The sequence below is a fragment of the Neofelis nebulosa genome, chromosome 1 (genome assembly GCF_028018385.1).
Source record: "Neofelis nebulosa isolate mNeoNeb1 chromosome 1, mNeoNeb1.pri, whole genome shotgun sequence".
In the NCBI taxonomy this organism is placed as follows: Eukaryota; Metazoa; Chordata; class Mammalia; order Carnivora; family Felidae; genus Neofelis; species Neofelis nebulosa.
Genome location: NC_080782.1, coordinates 101,278,609 through 101,284,608, shown reverse-complemented (window position 1 = coordinate 101,284,608; position 6,000 = coordinate 101,278,609). Strand labels below are relative to the sequence as shown.

Here is a 6,000-nt window from a genome sequence, read left to right as displayed (position 1 = left end):
TGATTTCGTCTATTCAGGAGAAAGCTGGAAAGCCCATAGCCTGTACTTTTCTGTCACGGATCTGAGCCTTGCACCCCCGGGGTGAAGGTGTGAGTCACCAACTGGGAGGGAGCCTGCCATCATCTGTATCTCGACATGGCCTTGTGTTCTCTGCCTGTCACTACAGAGGCAAAAACTCTCTGTATTCCACGGTTCACTCTGGCTGATGGGAGAAATGAAGTTCCACCGTGGCATTGAGGAAATTGGAAGTTCACAAATCTAAAGAACCTGTTAGACCTTTCTTTTCTCTACAGTTCAAGCCTCTCCTCCTTCAAGAAGCCTTCCCTGGTTATTCTGAGCCTTTATGTTCTCTGCCCTTTCTCTGTTCTGATGGCAAGAGAAGAAACTCTGACCCATGAACACGTAGCACTGGTTTATATACTATCTGATAGTTTTCTTAATTCATTTGCATAAACCTTACCTCTCCAGCCAGACTGGAGATGTTTTTAAAGATTAAGAATAATGTTTTCCGTCTCTTTGCCACATCATCAAATACAAGGCTGGACACATTTCAGATGCTCAAGAAATATCATGGATTGTTGATCTGGAAGCAGAACCCTAGGGTCTCCAAAGATGGCCATGGAGAGGTGATGCCCTATGTTGATCCTCATAGAGAGAAGGTGTCTTGAGAAATGGCCAACGTGCACTGGGATAATTAATCCTTCTTGAACTCCATATCAAAACTGAATCATGAATGGAGAGATTCTAAGAGATTTAGTTCCTTTTCTCCTGTTATATTTTCTTCATTTCAAAGTGGTTCTAATGGAGGCTCCCTACTAGTCTGTGGCTCTGTAAAGATTAACTCTCTTATAGAGTTCCATCATCTTGCAAATACGACATATCACATTATTGGCACGTTCTTCTGACTTACAAGATGAAGGGGGATGGTTACAAAGTCAAATGTCCTGGTGGCAACATGTAGGTACCTCTACCAAGGAAAGAACATCCGAGAATTAGACAACAGATTTTCCAACAGCCTAATACAACTTTGATAAATGTCCTTGAGTCCTGACAGAAGCAGATGACTAGTCAGAAGACTGTCCGGGTAAGCCCACACCCTGGCAGGGTATGCTTGATGGCTCCCAATTAATTGCGCAGAGGCCTTACTGAACATTCAGGGCTGGCTCCTATTGAAAACGCTGAAGGGAATGAGAAACAATCAAAAAACACTCCTTCCATCCCTGGCACAATGGCCCTTTGTTTTGTATATTCGCTGTGCAAGAACATGGCAATTATTTTCTGAGCCAACTTGTTTGAGCAACAAAGTGTTACAGGGTGAAATGTAGAGATATAATTAGAATATAAAGACTAATGAAACTAATAGTTTCAAATTAAGCCCATATACAACCGTGGCACCACAAAATTGTCTTCTCTTCTTTGCTATTTTAGGGAAACATCCCAGATGTATCGGGAAAAATTAGTCGATAATTCTAGGAGCTAAAATAGAAAAAAGAAAAAAAAAAAAGCCTGGCGCACAGGACACACTTCACAATTTTTAAGTGAATTGAACAAAGCTTTTATTGCCAAGGATGACCTTTCACCAGATGGGCCTTCATCCCCAACGTGCAGGAGGAAATCTTGCTGGCACCCTACAGACAAGGAATATCGAAGTAAGTCCCTTTTCCTTCTTATTCTTTGCCTCCTCCAACCACACACTCTCTCTCCCCTTTGTAACACCTGCATCAAAAGGAAACCATGATGACAACAGTGCTTCTGCTGAGCGTAGTAGCAGTTCCAAAGGGAGGAGAATGGGTTCCGCTTATTATTTTAAGCCAGGAGTATGATTGGAGGAGATATCCTGAATATTCCGTGATTTAAAGAAGTTGCTAGGGGGCTAGAACAAGATGCTTGGTGGTAGTTACAAGTTACTAACTACAGTGTTGGTTGGATAAAGATTCTCACCATGTCTCTTAAATTCAGGAGCAATGGGGGGTCTGGTTGTGGGTTAAATTCCCAGGGGAGAAGAATCTGGTATGTAAGAGTTGGCAGCACCTTTGACCTCGCCATGTAATCTGACTGGCTCCGGTGGCAGTGCCTAGTGAAGCCCCAGGGATCTTCTCTAACAGCTTTTATCGCCTACCATTTCGTACTCATGTTGAACCGCCACGCACAGGCTGTTGAATTCAGCTGTCCGTGGAAAAAATTATACCAACCACATGCTTAGGCAGAAGGAATACAATATATTGCTTATTTTGTATCCACAAAGCTGAGCGATGTGGAAAACACCAAGCCTTGCTCGGTCACCTTCCATGAGGACAAATGAAATTGCATCACGGCAACCTGATACCAAATGCGTATCAATCTATAGTCAGATGACATTTGAGATACCAAGAGACATCAACTAGAATCTTCAGAGTTGAATGCTTACTGAATGTGTCGTGTTAGTTTTCAGTAAGAAGGGAGTTATTTCGAATGGCTTGGGTTTGCCAATCTGAAGTCTTGGTATCAGTGCCTAGCTTTCTTTCTGAATTTAGGTACTTTATTTGCAAAAGCAGACTCCTACTTTGTGAAGATAAATTCCTTAGTAGGGATATTTCTTCCTCTTCTTCCTCCCCTTCCTCCTCCTCCCCCTCCTCCCCCTCCTCCTCCTCCCCCTCCTCTTCTTCTTCTTCTTCTGCTGCTGCTGCTATACATAACACAAACCCTTGCCCATAGTTGGACCCAGTAAATATTTCCTGAAGGCACAAATGGATGAATGAAGAAGGACAACTTAGGATGTATCATAAGGCTGCTGAAACGAGGATGAAAATGATGCAAAATCACTTTGAAAAAGTTAAGAGATAATAAACACAAGAAGTTTTATTCATGATAAGGTAGATGCTATTAGTTTATTAATGTCCCAGAGACATAAATATGTCCAGAGAACATTTATTTGGTGAATTCAATCAAATAACCATAAATTCAACTGAGACATCAGCTTGCCCAGGTATTGAAGTACTTGGGTAGTTTAGTTGATCCAGTTGGCCCTTTTGTGGTCAATGTCCCATTGTGCTTATTGGTGACCCAGCATTCCTGTCAGGAATCAGAAAGAAAGGAAAAGGAAGGTCATTGCCACTGCTGCAGCAATGACATGGTATGGTCAGGAACATATTGGCTGAGCGCTGGTAAACTTGGTTTCTACCAGATCGTAATTAACATCTCTAGAAACAAAGCTCCTCGGGGGGGCCTGGGTGGCTCAGTCGGTTAAGCGGCCGACTTCAGCTCAGGTCATGATCTCACTGTCCGTGAGTTCGAGCCCCACATCCGGCTCTGTGCTGACGGCTCAGAGCCTGGAGCCTGTTTCAGATTCTGTGACTCCCTCTCTCTCTGACCCTCCCCCATTCATGCTCTCTCTCTGTCTCAAAAATAAATAAACGTTAAAAAAAAAAAAAAAGAAAAGAAACAAAGCTTCTTTTTACCAAGCTGGCCTAGGCATGAGATGTCCTGGGAAAGTTCTGTTCTCAGAGGGAGTAGAGGGATGTGGAGCAGGAAGTAGACAGCGGCTGATGATCAGTCAAATTCCAGAGCTGGACACTGCTCCTGGGGAGGGGTCATTTCTCTGCGGTGCTCCAGTCATTGGTTTGCCCTCCCAGGACCATCCGCTGACCGATGTCTCTTAGACTAGCCCCTCAGAGGACGATTGTCTGCTGTCCCAGATGCCTGCCCCTTCTTCCATGATTTCCTCTCAATGACAGGAGACTGGGAACCTGTCCCCTGGAAACAAGGGAAACTAGAAGATAGGGGGAAAAAGCGGCTTTTTTGTGTGGTATTGGTGGTACCACTAACAGCAGTAGTAATGGGAACGGCAACCATGGGGTCCGGAAGCTTCCAGGTAAATCTGAGCCCTGGCAGTGTCAGCCTCATCTCACCAACATCAAAATGCGGAGTCCTGAGTTCTTGTTCAGAGCAAACAGCAAGATCCGATAGCAGCGGTGACGGCAGCAGCAGCTGGGCAGAGAGTGTGAGCTTCGAGGTTCCAACGCCAGGCAAAACCAGCCTCCTGATCTCTGGGGAATATCTCCCTCCTTTCGCGCTCCCTCCAGCCCTTCCAGCACCTTTGTAAGCTTTTTTCTCTATTCATCCCTCTCTGTCTGAAGCATCCAGAGCAGTTTCTGTCTTTCTGTCCAGATGTTGAGTGATACCTCTCCCACAGCCCACCTCTCTCCCAGAAGAGGCTCCAGGACAGGGAGCCACAGCCTGCTTCATCTCTAAGGCAGAGGAGGAAAGGAGGACTGAACAAAGCACCACAGCTTAGAAAGCTAAACTCCATTTTGAAAATCATGAAATTCGACAAGCCATCGTTCAGTCAACGAATCTATTATAACAGGCGTCACGGTGGATGCTGTGAAGTGCCACCCAGGTCCTTCCGGAGGAAAGAAGGACTGACTCATGCCTCCACCAGCTGGGACTGCTCCCAAAAGACCGTTCCCACTGTCAGCCCTCTTCACGGATTACCTCAGCTGAAGAAAACTGCCTTAGCTAAGGTCATACCTCCTTCCAGAGGAAGGCCACACCCAATGATAGATCGACAGGAGCCCACAAAGGCCCAGACCCATGTTCCAACTATGAAGGGCCATCCTAGATCTGAACTTCCCGTGGAGTCAGCTGAGGCCTTCCCTGGGACTACAACCCAGTTTGATGTCTCCTTCTTCCCAGTCTGCTTCTTTCTCTTCCACAGGAATGTATCCCCAGAGCACTCCCTTACAAACCTCCTTCGTGCTAACCCCTTCCTCAGTCTGCTACCCAAGGGACCTGTTTTAGTTTGCTAGGGCCACTGTAACCAAGTACCACAGACTGAGTGGCTTAGAAAACAGAAACGTATGGTCTCCCAGTTCTGGAAGCTAGAAGCCCAAGGTCAAGGTATGAGCAGGGTCGGTTCCTTCTGAGGGCTGTAGGCAATGATCTGTTCCAGGTCTCTCTCTTTGACTTGTACATGACCACTTTATGTGGACATGGCATTCTCCCTGTGTGTGAATGGCCCCCAATTCCCCCTTTTAATAAGAATACCAGTCATACTGGATTAGGACCTGCCCTAATGACTCCATTTTAGCTTGATTATTTCTGCAAAGATCCTATCTCCAAGGAAGGTCACACTCCGAGGTACTGGGGTTAGGACTTGAATGTGTGAATTTGAAGGCCGGGGACACAACTCAACTCACAACAGAACTCAGCCTGCAACTACATTCAATTATGTTTTCAAGCAGGAGGTCCACGGATACAGACCCGACAGCTGCCTGAGCCCTCTCTAAGATTCAAGCCCTGTCACACCAAGTTGTTTTTATTAAAGGGTCTGCCCTCTCAGAAAGGTGAGAGAAATAAATGCTCAGGAAGGTTACACATGGGTTCTTCAACACAGGCTGGCAAGATTTAGATGAAGGACAGAGTCTGGTTCCCAGGCTAGAGGGAAACCTGAAGTGGGGAGTCTATTGGGAAACCTGCATTTACAAGGAAGCTATTTATTACACATAGCTAGGTGATGAGAAATGTGGCTGATATTTTAACCTCTGGAAGGGTGTCTGGGAATCTCACATAATTAGCTTTTTATGTCCTTTGTTCTCAAAATTAATAACAGTATGATGATGGGTAGAGGTGGGAGGAGAAAGATGCAGGCAGATAGATGATGGATTTTTCACCAGAGAAGGATAGATTTTTTTTCTTCTTAATTTACTGGTAGAGTCGTAATGACATCGCTGAGGTTTTTCTCCATCATGCATATTGCATTAGTTTCAAGCTGGAAATGCAAAGACACATTGCGGTGGAAAGCAATGTTGCAGTAAAACCCCTTAAGCGTCAACATTTTGTTAGTGGGGGGCAGGGCAGCAGGAAATGTGAGTTATCGAGAAATTTATACCTAAATGCCCAAAAGCGACTCAAAGCCAGCCTGCACTTTGGAACTCAAGGATAGTCTTTTTCAAGTTGATGTTACAACCCGTATCTGGAGCCATCAAAACCATGTTTGGATGGGGCATGTGAAGAGGCACA

The 6,000-nt window shown here is 45.2% G+C and overlaps 1 long non-coding RNA gene across 1 annotated transcript in view; it reads left to right on the top strand.

The window, feature by feature from the left end:
* The first annotated feature begins 1,442 nt into the window (after positions 1 to 1,442).
* The window catches only part of LOC131511744 (uncharacterized), a 29,475-nt gene continuing 24,917 nt past the window's right edge, over positions 1,443 to 6,000 (top strand). Inside the window, exon 1 of the long non-coding RNA XR_009261708.1 lies at positions 1,443 to 1,649. This is a non-coding gene — a long non-coding RNA (uncharacterized LOC131511744). The remainder of the gene's footprint in view (positions 1,650 to 6,000) is intronic.